Below are 15,770 nucleotides of genomic sequence, written 5' to 3'. Positions count from 1 at the left end.
AAAATTACCTAATCTGAGCAACAAGATGAACCGTCAGTTGTCCAAACTCGAACAATCCCCGGCAACGGCGCCAAAAACTTGGTCTACAAAATCGTGATCGTTCATTCCTTGGTAACGGCGCTAAAAACTTAATACGCACGTTCATAATTTTATTTCTTTTTCACAATTTCGATACAACTAACCAGCAAGTGCACTGGGTCGTCCAAGTAAAAAACCTTACGTGAGTAAGGGTCGATCCCACGGAGATTGTTGGCTTGAAGCAAGCTATGGTCACCTTGTAAATCTCAGTCAGGCGGATTCAGATAGTTATGGAGATTTGATAATTAAAAGATAAATAAAACATAAACTAGGATAGAGATACTTATGTAATTCATTGGTGAGAATTTTAGATAAGCGTATAGAGATGCCTTTCGTTCCTCTGAACCTCTGCTTTCCTGCTGTCTTCATCCAATCATTCCTACTCCTTTCCATGGCAAGCTTTATGTAGGGCATCACCGTTGTCAATGGCTACATCCCATCCTCTCTGTGAAAATGGTCCAATGCGCTGTCACTGCATGGCTAATCATCTGTCAGTTCTCGATCATACTGGAATAGGATTTACTATCCTTTTGCGTCTGTCACTACGCCCAACACTCGCGAGTTTGAAGCTCGTCACAGCCATCCCTTCCCAGATCCTACTCAGAATACCACAGACAAGGTTTAGACTTTCCGAATCTCAAGAATGGCCGTCCATGGGTTCTAACTTATACCACGAAGATTCTAATATCTCGGACTCGGTCCTCTGTATTAGATATCTAAGAGATACTCATTCTAGCTTGTTTGCATGTAGAACGGAAGTGTTTGTCAGGCACGCGTTCATAGGTGAGAATGATGATGAGCGTCACATAATCATCACATTCATCATGTTCTTGGGTGCGAATGGATATCTTAGAGAAGGAATAATCTTGAATTGAATAGAAAAACAGTAGTACTTTGTATTAATTCATGAGGAACAGCAGAGCTCCATACCTTAATCTATGAAGTGTAGAAACTCTACCATTGAAAATACATAAGTGATAAGGTCCAGGCATGGCCAAATGGCCAGCCTCCAAAACGTGATCAAAGGATCAAAAGATAATCCAAAGCTGTAAATACAATAGTAAAAAGTCCTATTTATGCTAAACTAGTTACTAGGGTTTACAGAAATGAGTAAATGATGCAGAAATCCACTTCCGGGGCCCACTTGGTGTGTGCTTGGGCTGAGCATTGAGTTTTACATGTGTAGAGGCTTCTCTTGGAGTTGAACGCCAGTTTGTAACCTGTTTCTGGCGTTTAACTCCACTTTGCAACCTATTTCTGGCGTTTAATGTAACGACCCAATTTTCAATATGTCTAGATCATACCGGAAACTGAGCGCTACCAATTTGTCTTCCTAATTATTATCTATTGTTTATCATATGAGCCTGATTCATTGTTAAAAACGTAGTTAATTTGCGAGGTATATTTTTTTTTGAAAACGTTTGGATTAATAGACAGAATCATTTATAATCAATTCACAAATAATAACAGATAAAACAGTTATAAACAACCACACATAAATATATCACAAGTAGTTGACAACATTCGGTGATTTAGCCTTTATTAGAATATAGACTGTTAGTTAGAACGCCCCTAGATATAGCTAAATAATATCTATATACATGTATATACACACAACATCCCAGGTCCTGACCTATTCAAGAGGTCCCTAAGCTGGCACCTAGGCTAGCCTAGACTCTATACTCACCTAGTCCCTCTAAACTACTAAAGCGAGTGAAAGTACGTTCTAGGTCTTCAAAACTCAAGTCAGGTGGAACGTCATCAAAAGATAGAACATCATCTGCTACTCCTCTGCACGATCAGACTTTTCCACAGGACGTCTCTCTGGTACCTCATGAAGTAGCCACACAATAGGAATCTCGTACACAGGATTTAGGTTAAAGTGCGCATACGAACGGGGTGCAGACGTTGGCTGGTCTCACAGTATATACATATAATCAGAGAACGATATTCACCCTAGACTCAGAAGACTATCTAGAGCAGAATCCTCTTCTTGCGAACGGTCATCAGCGAACTATGGTAAGGTACTCTTACTTCCATCTGAAGGGGGAAGGGAGAGAGAAGGGGTAAGAACTGGGGAGTTCTTAGTAGGGCCGGGGTTATTAGTTACGTTCATTAATTCTATGTTGTTTAGCAGACTATTAGCAGAATACAAAGAAGCAGTAATTAGAAAACACAGATAAGTAGAGAAGATAGAGAAAACAGATAGCAGAACACAAACAGAAGAATACAAGAAAATAACACAAGCGCAGAGAATGGAATACAAACAAGGAAAGCATACATTCATACCACAATCATAACAAAGGAAATGCGCAACCAAGTATGATGCATGTCTAGCCCTAGTGCAGGTAATGAGCTCATCTGTCGGTTACTAACCCGCTCCTGACGTTATCCAGCAACCTCTGTCTGGATAAGGCTTTCCTGTTGGCAATATCCACTGCAAGCAACCTTTGTCTTGCAGGGTAACCACTGCAAGCAACCTTTGTCTTGCAAGGCGGCACTTATTAGCCGATATACGCCCAACACACTCACTGTAAGCAACCTCTGTCTTACAGAAGCACAACACACTCACTGTAAGCAACCTTTGTCTTACAGGAGCAACAACACACTCACTGCAAGCAATCTTTGTCTTACAGGAGCACACTAATCTCGATACCTCTGTAAGCAACCTCTGTCTTACAGCAAAGCATTATAGCAAGGTATCCCAGGAAAGCGTTCTCAGTGGTCGTACCACCATCTATCTGACTGCCTCTCTGCGGCAGATTCTTACATAATCATTCTCATTATCATCATTCATCATCATTCTCATTATTCATCATCATTTTCACATTCTTATGCAGTACCTCTTTCTTTCTCTGTTCAATCATATTGTACAAACTTTACATCTTTCACTTTTACAATATCCTGGCTCAAACTATTTCTCTTTATCATATTATTCTTTTCTCTTTGTATCTCTTTACTTTACTCTGGTTACTCTGTGCTCTGTGTTACTTTATTCTGCTCTGATTTCTCTGTTTAACATGTGTATTTAAAGCTTATGTAAATTTTGGTATGAATAGTTAGCCTGTCCCAGGTATAGGTTCATTAAGTCTATACTGAAACAGTTTAACTTTTCATATAACACCTAACCCTAGTCGCAACTTAAATACTAACTAAGTTGCCCTAGTTCGTTCACTAGTCTCTGTTTGTTTTTCTGTCATTAAAACTTTACAGACTTTTTCTTCGATTTTTATCTTTTCTTCAACTTTTTATCTTTTATTTATCTTTGCCTCACTAATATGTTTTTACCACTCCCTAAGTGTTTTATGAAGGTAATTATGAGATTCTGCGCTTAAAGTTGTCTTTCTAAAGCTTTTACAAAAAACTACCTTTTCCGCATTATTTTATTATTTTTATTAAAATATTATTTTTAATTAAATATTATTATTTAATATTTTATTATTATTTATTATTTTATCATTAAATTTTCGAAAATTAACTTACTTTTACTTTTAACCTTTAAAATTCACTTTTTACCACCCGTAACTTTTAATATTTCTACTTTTACCACCCTAACTTTAAGAAATTACCAAATAACCCCTTAAACACCAAAAATTTTACTTCCTTGCCCTTTCTAAGATCTAAGGCCTGTTCTTCATTGTTCTTCATCACACTCAAAGTGTTCTTCATGTTCTTCATAAATTCTTCAGATTCTTTCTCTGTTTTTACCCGTTTTTCAGTCTTTTCAGCAACCGATTTTTACCAAAATTCATAATAAATTAGCAGCCACTAAAATTCCATCTTTTCTACATGATTTCAACACAAATTGAACCTCAATTTAAGCTTAGGGTTTCGTTTTTCCAGCTGCCCAAGAACATGAACTTTAAAGCTTGAATTTCATCAAATTTCATCAAAATTTCACCAAATTTTCACCAAGAATCAATCATATATGCAACCAATTTTTAGCACAGCCAAATCATACAACATTCACACAACTCAAACACAAATAATCAAGATTAATTTTGTGACACCCTACCTGGTTTTGCTGCTCCTAATTCAGTTAGACTTTCAGGTGGTCCTTAAGCACTTTTTCCTCCTAAATCACATCAAGAACAACTTTAAATCCAAAAACTCTCAACTGACCAAATCTCGCTCAGTATGTTAGGAAGATATATCTCACCTTATACCTGCTGGAAATTCACGTTTCTTGGCCCTCAAGTCAAGTTAAGCATGATTCCTAAGGAAGAACATCAAGAAAACACATGTTTTGCATGGTTTTCCTTGAAAACCGAATTGAAATGGGAAAGGAACAGCCATCTCACCTTATTTCCATCCTTGATAAGTTACATGGTTATGTAGAGGAAGAAGAGAGGATCATTTTGATGAAATCGGAGTTTTGATTTGAGTTTTAGTTCAGAAGAAATCAAGCTTTAAAGATTAAGTGTTCATGAAAGTTTCTCTCTTTTCTCTCTTGTTATTTTCGGCCAAAATGATGAAATGAGACAGCCTTGGAGGTCTTGGGGGTGTAAGGTGAGTTGTGATTGGTTGGCTTGGAGGTGGATTAAATAATATTAAAATATCTCTGGTGTACAACTACTAAAACTAGGTGTATCGGAACACTAGTAAAAACATCTCTAAAAATTATTTTCTGAGCTACTAGCATAAATGACACTAGTAACATATTTATTATGAGAATAGAACATGTATAATGAGGCCTTAGCATTGCTAAATTCATCAAAGAGTGCTGGTGCTAAGCTGCACCAGTAAACCGTAAACCCGGTTAAACCGATTTTCTGTTTTTAACAAAAACAGACCAGGTAACCTTATAATGTCATTCAAGCATTTTCTAATACTAATATAATACTAATATTATACTATTATCTCTCTTCTATCATGAATCGAGTTTGGTTCATCAAATTGAGACTATTTACGAAAACTAGAATCAAAACTCCTAATCGATACAGTTCAAAAACTAGGTTCTTCGGGACTGCATTATCGAGCTTGCCTCAGAAAAGGTTCTAGCTTAAGGATGACATAATGACAATGAGGATTGAGATGCTTGATGATACAGCAGAGATGTTCCCTTTACTGATCTTCTGGAGAAATCCGTACTTTCAGAAAAGATCTCATGTACTCGAAAATCAAGATTGTTACATTTAACTCCAGAATGCAGCATGGAACTGGCGTTCAATGCCAATTTGCGTCATCTAAACTCGAGCAAAGTATAGACTATTATATATTGCTGGAAATCCCTGGATATCTACTTTCCAACACAATTGAGAACGCGCCATTTGGAGTTCTGTAGCTCCAGAAAATCTACTTTGAGTGCAGGGAGGTCAGAATCCAACAGCATCTGCAGTCCTTCTTCAACCTCTGAATCTGATTTTTGCTTAGGTCCCTCAATTTCAGCCAAAAATACCTGAAATCACAGAAAAATACACAAACTCATAGTAAAGTCCAGAAATGTGAATTTTAATTAAAAACTAATAAAAATATACTAAAAACTAACTAAATCATACTAAAAACTAACTAAATCATACTAAAAACTATGTAAAAACAATGCCAAAAAGCGTATAAATTATCCGCTCATCACATAGCAATCTCAACAGAAAATCATTCACATCATAGGCATTAATCCATTTGCATTAATCTACTAAACTTATCAGGTATTCAAAGCCCCAAAACATTTTCTTATTAAAGCAAACCCTACCTCAAAGTCGAACCCCTTACAAGTTAACACGTCAAGAGTCCTCTTTCTATTCTTAACTCGCGGCAGCAACCTCATTGATTCCCAGGCAGTATCAGTAGAAATAATCAAGGTTCACAGCAACGACAATTCATCTGACGTAAAATTGGAATTAACGTGAAATGGATATTAAACTAAATTACAACATAATTGTCAATAAAGTATTGCGATAAAAAGGGATGGAACCAAATAGTCTCACTGCGAGAAACGAAGCAAAATGACACCGCATTGGCTTTTATTTTAATTATACAATTTCCGAAACTCGCCCTAGGATATGAACATCGCGAAATTCTCAATAATTATAGCTGAATACTAGCGATAAGGGTTTCAAGGCTCGAATGACTCACTGCGGCTAGAGAGGAATGAGACAACAGAGCGACAGCAGCTCCGACAAATACCTCGAGTGATGGCGGCAACCCGAATCTCTGATAATAGCAGCTATACAACCACGCAGTGTCAATAATCTTCCCGGAATCAAAAGAACAGTAACCAAACTCAAAACTCTTACCGGCAGTGAAAATCGGCTGTGGTAGTGGCATTTCCCAACGCCAAAGGCACGGTGGCGCGGCTGATTTCTCCTCTGGGAATGGCTATAACAGAATCAGCTTCTTTTTCCTCCGTTCACAATCCCAACGAAAGCCACAATGGTGGTTCTGGGAAGCTCTGGTGGCAGTGGAAGGCCTCAGTGTCAGCCTAACGGTGATGGTTACGGCTCAAAATGGATCTAGAGCAAGGTTAGAGCAACAACAACAGCAGTTCTAGCAGCGGCGGCAGCGTCTTCTCAGATTCCAGAAATTAGAAGCAGAGGCAGAACTGGCGAGCCCTCCTCTTCCAGCGGCGGCTTGGTGAGACGCGGCAGTAGCAGAGTGCAACATTGGTGGCGATGGCTTCACGCAGCGACGACGTCTTCCCTCTTTCCCGCGAACTCGACGGCTTCACTCTCTTCTCAACGGCAGCGAGCTCGTAGCAACGGTTGGACCGTGATGGATCTGACAAGAACGAGACCCTCGGCGGCGCAGGATGTGACGGAGCTGGCAGCGGCAGAGCGCGATGGCTCCCCTTCTTCCTCGCGTCATCTTTATTTCTCTCACCTGCGAGCTTGACAGTAGTGGCCATGGAAGCTCCTCGTACGGCGGGGGTGAGTGGGTAGGTGCGGCGACTGTTCTGTGGGATGGCGGCAATGGCTGGGCAGCGGTCACAGCGTGGCTCCTCCCTCTCTTCCCGATCCCCTTTATCAAGCTCTATTCTCTATAATTTTTTGTTTCTGAAGTTTTACATTGAAGAGGATGAAAGGGGGGTAGGGTGCGGCTGAGTGTGGTGTGGGGATAGGGTTAAGATTTCATTTTTAGAAAATTAGGGTTATGGTTAGTTTAGTAATTTCAAATAAAAATGGGAATAATATAGTAATTGAAACCCAAATTAAATCCAACACTAATTATATATAGAAAATACTATTTGCTCATTAATTTTACAAATTACTTTCAATTAAATGCTCAAATCCAAGATTTAGAGGTAATACGATTAATTTTATTTATTCATAAAAACTAAAGTATTAGATTCCAAAATCTTAATTAGTTAAATCAGTTCATATAAAATTCATATTATTTTGCAATTACTAAACTTTATAATTTAAATATAGAAAAACTCAATAATTGTAAAATTGGATAAGGATCTTAATTTATTTCAAATTCAATTAATCGAAACTGTTTTTAATTATTTTTAATAAAATAATTTCTGAAATTAAATCTGTAAATAAATATATTATTTGAAATTTGTTTATAATAAGACATTTCAAAAGTTCTAGGTCTTACATCCACGCTTACGCGTGGCATGGAATTTTTAACTGTGCGTACGCGAGTAGCCGTATGCGTACGCGTAATGGACCAGCATGCATGTCCACGCGTACGCATGGCCCACGCATACGCGTGACATGGTGTACCAACCTACGCGTACGCATGACAAGAGGATGCGCGCGCGAGCTGCCTTTTTACACTCCCACGCGTACGCGTAGTCTCTATTTCAGCAAACATGATTTTTCTGAGTTTTAAACCCTATTTCAAACTTCTAAACCTCTATTTTCATTCTTCTAGTCATAAATAATAGTATTAAGTTTGATAATCAAGTGAAGTTAGAAAATGGGGATAACTTAGAGGTGAAGTAAAGCTGAAAAGATGATGAATTGACTATGAAATTGTATGAAAGACTATATATGATATTTGGCTTGAATAATCAAATGATTTGAGATACAAGATTCCCTGGGTAAGGTACCGTGGCTTGCCACCACGTGTACCAGGTTGAAAACTCGATACTCTATTGACTCTACAACATAAGGGTGACCGGGCACTTATAAATTCCTGGGAATGTTACTCCCATTGAGAAATATTGATTATTTGAGAAAAAGCTATGCATAGACTCTTGGGGATGCACGTCGAGGAACAGTCCAAAGGTCTAGCAAACCGGACTTGTCGGGTTGGCTTGATAACCGACAGTTGAGACTCTTCAGCTATAGGACAGGCATGCATCATGTGCATATCATTTGAATTACTTGTTTGTGCATTAACTGGGTGTGCTTAAGTGTATTTGCTATGTTAAATGTATATTTGCTACCTGCAGTACTTGTAACCTTCTTGTCTTTGCCTTTATCTGCTATTTGTCTGTGATATGTTGTCGGAGATGGAGGTATGGTGGAAAGGCGGTAAGACTAGATTTAAGATTAAGTTAGGCTTAGATACTCTTAGAAAATCACCTTTTATGGCTTCTATTTAATACTTTAAGCTTTGTAATCTGAGTGTCGGTATTCTAGGATTGCCTCTGGCATTCCCAGGACCTTATATCTTATATGTGTGGCACCTTTACCATGCTGAGAACATCTGGTTCTCACCCCATACGTTGTTGTTTTTCAGATGTAGGTCGAGAGGCACCTTGTTAGGCGTTTGGACTTTTGAAGCGAAGTGGTTATCGGGTTATTTTGTTGTACAGTTATATATATATATATGTACTTAGTTTCCTCTCCGCATGACTTGATCCTTTTCACCCTTTTAAAGGCTTATGGAGAGACAGAATTTTTGTTTATGTAAATTTGGGTTTTGGATATGTATATATATGTGTATATATTCTCCGGCCAGCCTTGACTTCGCGGGCTGAGTTAGAAGCTTGCTATTTTGTATCTTTGGCCCTGTATTCTTGCTTTTGTTATCTTATAACTGGTAGCTATAGTTTCCTTAGTACGCAAGTTAACTCATTTTCTGAGCGTTGCATTTTTATTTCGCGATTTTTATTTCTTCTGTTCTTCAAGGCTCCCAGTTTATTATATTCTTTCTGCTATTATATGTACACTTTTTATTTTAGAGGTCGTAATACCACATCACCTCTGTTTTACGACTTAAGCGTAAAGCTCTGTGTAGTAGGGTGTTACACGGGATACAAAGAGGAGCAACGTGATTTCACGCACGCGTTATGTAATAAGTGACTTGTATGACTTATATGCCAAAAAGACTTGTGTGTGTAGCAGTACTCGTCAGATAATAGAACTAAAATTTCAGTCTTTATTCTTAAAATTTTAGTCCCTTCAGACTTCAATACCTCTAGAAAATAAAAACATATAAAACTAAAATTTTTAAAAATAAACTGAAATTTAACTAATAATTTTTTTCAAAAATATTTTTATTCAACTTTTTAAATTTCTATTCTACTCTTTTTACCACCGCAGAACATATCTCTAACAAAAAAAAGGTCAAAAGCATAGGGACAAGGACCGATGGCACAGAGAACGATGATGCAGGAGTTCAACGAAGGAGGGAAACCAACTACATAGCAAGCTCGACGGCACAAAGAATGAACGATGATGGAGGGGTGAAGACGACTCAATGTTTGGTTTTAAAATCGTAATACTCTAATGATTTATTAAATTTTTACTTCCAATATAAGATGGATTAGGCATTTCATAACTAGATGATTATTGTAGGTTCATATTTGTTTACTAGTTTAAAATTGATATAAAGCAAATTATGGATAATGGTTCTTGCTACAGGAGTTAAAGGTAAGTGGCGGGTTAGGTCAATGAATATGTTTAGTGTTATTTTTTAAATTGTGAAGTAAGGGGAAATGATTACGATTTAGAAAAAAGATGAATACCTAACTGAAAATAACTATGTTAACGAGAAGGAATTGTGGGAAGGGAGATGGAAGAGGCATAAGGAAGTGGAAGGGTACTGAAAGAGGAGGGAAGGTTTATTTTATTTTTAAATTTTTTATTTAATAAAGGTATTTTAGTTATTTTGTTTGTTTTAGTTTTTGTATTTATCTTTTATCAAATAGAATATAAAAATATAACACAATTTGTATAGTTTACACCAAACACAATAAAAATATATTTTAGTATTTGTCTTTCTGTCTCTATTAGCTAGCTTCAGTCTCTCTTCTAAACACATTCTAATAATATTTTTTTTTAAAATTACCCTCATTCAATTTTTTAAATTTTGATTCTATCTTTGCCTCCATAGAGTCTTCTTCTTGCTCACATAAAAAAGATCCATTTTCTCACTTTCTTCTTCTTCTTCTCATTCCAGCCGGCGACTGCCTTTTCTTCAGGAAATTCAGATCTCGCTGACCTCACTTCTTTCCGCTTCCTCCTTGTTGTCGCAGCCTCGCCTCCTCCTCTTCTTTGTTGGCTGGTGCTTGATGGCTCACCTCAACTCCAAGCGCGATTCGCTAAAATTATCTCCTCTCCTGTCGGGCCTCCTCACTCAGTCCCAATCATTTCGCCTCCTCATTTTTTAACGCTTTCTTCTCTGAAACACTTAGTAACCTATCTAATAATTCTTCTTCATCCTCTTCTTTCTCTTTCTCTCTTATATTTTATTTTATTTTTTTTTAATTTTTTATGATCTTAGTTACCAAGTTGCCATGTTGATTATATTGGAGATGAATCTCGTGTTTAGATTTAAGATTTTGTGAAATCATTGATTATGTTATTAGAATTTTGTATTTATCTTTTTTAATTTTGATGTATGTACGTATTATTTAGTTTGTACCAGTCTATCCATCAAGTTGAAAGCTTAATGACTAATCTTTCAAATATTATAGAGGCATAAAATAGATAATTTTTCCAAATAAATTTTATTCTCATTTTTCAGTAAGTATCGAACTTAAAAGAGATAATTAAACTCCATGTAGGTATATATTTGTTGAGTTCCCCATTGGTAATATATTTGATTCTTCTAGAAAATCTTCATACTATACAATGTAGCTTCGCAAAATTTGGATTTTAATCAGGAGGGATTGATATATATGAAAATTTTGGTAATAAAATTCACCGGAGCCGTCAGAAGAAGATCATCGTCATTATTTTTACTGTTTGCTATGTTTTGGATCTTAAAATGATTATAATTAGTGTAATTTTTTACTTGTATGAGATTTCTCAGTCAATAATATAAAAAAAAAATAGATTTTTTTTTCTATTTCTATTGTTTTTGTTATATTCTTTCGATCAGTAAAGTGTTATAAGCTTTAGTAAAGTTTCATACTCATGAAAAGTTATTTTTTTTTTTTGTGTTATAAATAAATAGTTATAATTAGTGTAATTTAATGTTGTTATTTTCTTTGATTAATAAGGGTAATTTAGTAATTATTCTTGTTTCAGCTTTTATATTTATCTTAAGTCAAATAGAATTCAAAAATACAATTCAATCTTATACACCTTAAATTAAATAAAATACAGAAACTCAATTAAATTTTTGTATCTCAATTTCTATCTTTTAGTTTCTATCTTTTAATTTGTATCTTCTTTAAAAAATCAGTCTTATAATTTTATGACCCACTTTTTGTTTGTTTTTTTCTTTTTGGGCCTACAAATTTAACAACTGATGAGCGGATAATTTATACGCTTTTTGGCATTGTTTTTACATAGTTTTTAGTATGATTTAGTTAGTTTTTAGTATATTTTTATTAGTTTTTAAATAAAAATCACATTTCTGGACTTTACTATGAGTTTGTGTGTTTTTCTGTGATTTCAGGTAATTTCAGGCTGAAATTGAGGGACTTGAGCAAAAATCAGATTCAGAGGCTGAAGAAGGACCGCAGATGTTGTTGGATTCTGACCTCCCTGCACTTAAAGTGGATTTTCTGGAGCTATAGGAGTCCAAATGGCACGCTCTTAGTTGCGTTGGAAAGTAGACATCCAGGGCTTTCCATCAATATATAATAGTTTATACTTTGTCCGGGTTTAGACGACGCAAACTGGCATTCAACGCCAGCTCTCTGCCCTATTCTGGAGTTAAACGCCAGAAACAGGTTTCAAAGCAGAGTTAAACGCCAGAAACAGGTTACAAACTGGCGTTCAACTCCAAAGAAGACCTCTACACGTGAAAGCTTCAATGCTCAGCCCAAGCACACACCAAGTGGGCCCAGAAGTGAATTTCTGTATCATTTACTCATTTCTGTAAACCCTAGTAACTAGTTTAGTATATATAGGACCTTTTACTATTGTATTGACATCTTTTGGATTATCTTTTGATCCTTTGATCATGTTAGGGGACTGGCCATTCGGCCATGTCTGGACCTTGTTCTTATGTATTTTCAACGGTAGAGTTTCTACACACCATAGATTAAGGTGTGGAGCTCTACTGTTCCTCATGAATTAATGCAAAGTGCTATTATTTTTCTATTCAATTCAAGCCTATTTCTTCTCTAAGATATCCATTCGCACACAAGAACATGATGAATGTGATGATTATGTGACGCTCATCATCATTCTCACTTATGAACGCGTGCCTGACAAACACTTCCGTTCTACATGCAAACAAGCTTGAATGTGTATCTCTTAGCCTTCTGATCGTGAGATCAGAGTCTTCGTGGTATAGGCTAGAACTATTGGCGGCCATTCTTGAGGTCCGAAAAGTCTAAACCTTGTCTGGGTATTCCGAGTAGGATCTGGGAAGGGATGGCTGTGATGAGCTTCAAACTCACGAGTGCTGGGCGTAGTGACAGACGCAAAAGGATTACTGAATCCTATTCCAGTATGATCGAGAACCGAAAGATGATTAGCCGTGCGGTGACAGCGCATCTTGGACCATTTTCACTAAGAGGACGGGAAGTAGCCATTGACAACGGTGATGCCCTAGATACATCTTGCCATGGAAAGGAGTAGGAATGATTGGATGAAGATAGCAGGAAAGCAGAGGTTCAGGAGGAACAAAAGCATCTCTATACGCTTATCTGAAATTCTCACCAATGAATTACATAAGTATCTCTATCCTACTTCTATTTTAATTATATTTTAATTATTAAAACTCTATAACCGTTTGAATCCGCCTGACCGAGATTTACAAGGTGACCATAGCTTGCTTCAAGCCGACAATCTCCGTGGGATCGACCCTTACTCATATAAGGTTTATTACTTGGACGACCCAGTGCACTTGCTGGTTAGTTGTGCGAAGTTGTGACAAAGTGTGTGAATTACGTTCCGAGCACCAAGTTTTTGGTGCCGTTGTTAAGGATCACAATTTCGTACACCAAGTTTTTGGCGCCGTTGCCGGGGATTGTTCGAGTTTGGACAACTGATAGTTCATCTTGTTGCTCAGATTAGGTAATTTTATTTTAATTTTAAGCCTTTGTTTTTGTTCTTTTTATTTTCGAGAAATTTTCAAAAAATAAATAAATAAATAAATTATCCTATGTTCTTCAGAATTTTTAAGAATGAATTCTAGAGTTTCAGATGATGCTTTTATCATCACAGGAGTCAGTTGATTCCCATCAATTTGGCTGTTGTATGTAATGTCCTGCTGAAGCTTGTTTTGCCCTGTCTAATCTCTTTAGACTGAAGCTTTAGACTAACATTGCATGATTTCTGGAATCTTTATTAAAAATTTTGAGTTTCTTATTTTCTTTTTCCAAATAATTTTCGAAAAATCCAAAAAAATTTAACAAAATCATAAAACCAAAAATATTTTGTGTTTCTTGTTTGAGTCTAGTGTCAAATTTTAAGTTTGGTGTCAATTGCATTCTTCTTATTTTCGAAAATTCATCATTTGTTCTTCATAATCTTCAAGTTGTTCTTGATGAATTTCCTTGTTTGATCTTTGCATTTTCATGTTTTGCATCTTTTCTTGTTTTTCATATGCATTTTCAATTTGTTAGTGTCTAATTATTGAAAATTTCTAAGTTTGGTGTCTTGCATGTTTTTCTTTTCTTAAAAATTTTTAAAAACATGTTCTTGATGTTCATCTTGATCTTCAAAGTGTTCTTGGTGTTCATCTTGACATTCAAAGTGTTCTTGCATGCATTATTAGTTTTGATTTTAAATTTTTATGTTTTGCATCATTTAGTTGTTTTTATCTCTCATCATTAAAAATTCAAAAATCAAAAAAATATCTTTCCCTTTTTCTCTCATAAATTTTTGAAAATTTGAGTTAACTTTTTCAAAACTTTTTAAAATTTAGTTGTTTCTCATGAGTCAAATCAAATTTTCAATTTAAAAATTCTATCTTTTTCAAATTTTTTTCAAAAAAAAATTCAAATCTTTTTCACTTTTTCTTTCATAATTTCGAAATTTTCAAAATTTAATTTCAAAATCTTTTTCTTATTTCTATTTCATATTTTCAAAATTAATGCTAACAATTAATGTGATTGGTTCAAAAATTTTAAGTTTGTTACTTGCCTAGTAAGAAAGGTTCAATCTTTAAATTTTAAAATCATATCTTTTTGTTTCTTGTTAGTCAAGTAATCAACTTTAATTATCAAAATCAAATCTTTTTAAATTTCTTTTTCAAATCTTTTTTTTCAAAATAAATTTCAATCACATCTTTTTCAAAAATCAATTTCAAAATCTCTTCTAACTTCTTTTCTAACTTCCTATCTTTTCAAATTTGATTTTCAAATCTTTTTCAATTAACTAATTGACTTTTTGTTTGATTCTTATCTTTTTTTTTCAAAACTACCTAACTAATTTTCTCTCTAATTTTCGAAAATCACCTTCCTCTTTTTCAAAATTTCTTTTTAATTAACTAATTGTTTTAAATTTTAATTTGATTTAATTTTATTTTTCTTTTTTTATTTTTGAACTCTAACTGCATTTTAAATTAAAAACAAAAAATAATTTTTTTTATTAATTTTCGAATTCTTCCTTCTCATCTCCTTCTAATTATTTATTTATCTACTAACACTTCTCTTCCACCCAAGAATTCAAACCCACTCTTCCCCTCTGTGTTTGGATTCTTATCTTTTCCTTCCTTTATTCTTCTCTTCTTATACTTACATAAGGAATCTCTATACTGTGACATAGAGGATTCCATATTTTCTTTTCTATTTTCTTCTTTTTCATATGAGCAGGAACAAGGATAAGAACATTCTTGTTGAAGCTGATCCAGAACCTGAAAGGACTCTGAAGAGGAAGCTAAGAGAAGCTAAAACACAACACTCTGAAGAGGACTTTACTGAAATTTTCGAAAAAGAAGTTGAGATGGCCGAAACCAATAACAATGGTGGATGTGCAAGGAAGATGCTTGGTGACTTTACTGCACCAAATTCCAACTTACATGGAAGAAGCATCTCAATCCCTGCAATTAGAGCAAATAATTTTGAGCTAAAGCCTCAATTAGTTTCTCTGATGCAACAGAACTGCAAGTTTCATAGACTTCCATCAGAAGATCCTTTTCAGTTCTTAACTGAATTCTTGTAAATCTGTGATACTGTTAAGACCAATGGGGTTGACTCTGAGGTCTACAGGCTTATGCTTTTTCCATTTGCTGTAAGAGACAGAGCTAGAATATGGTTGGACTCTCAACCTAAGGATAGCCTGAACTCTTGGGATAAGCTGGTCATGGCTTTCTTAGCCAAGTTCTTTCCTCCTCAAAAGCTTAGTAAGCTTAGAGTGGATGTTCAAACCTTCAGACAGAAGGAAGGTGAATCCCTCTATGAAGCTTGGGAGAGGTACAAGCAACTGACCAAAAAGTGTCCTTCTGACATGCTT

General features: G+C 35.5%; 1 non-coding gene across 1 annotated transcript; it reads right to left on the bottom strand.

Annotated features, from left to right (window-relative positions):
* Positions 1 to 15,662: 15,662 nt before the first annotated feature.
* LOC112787286 (small nucleolar RNA R71) lies at positions 15,663 to 15,770 on the bottom strand. The gene has a single exon (XR_003194707.1). It is a non-coding gene; the product is annotated as a small nucleolar RNA R71 (small nucleolar RNA).

This window comes from Arachis hypogaea, chromosome 20 (genome assembly GCF_003086295.3).
Source record: "Arachis hypogaea cultivar Tifrunner chromosome 20, arahy.Tifrunner.gnm2.J5K5, whole genome shotgun sequence".
Lineage (NCBI taxonomy): Eukaryota > Viridiplantae > Streptophyta > Magnoliopsida > Fabales > Fabaceae > Arachis > Arachis hypogaea.
The sequence above is the reverse complement of the archived record's forward strand: the minus strand, read 5'-3'. Positions and strand labels throughout refer to the sequence as shown.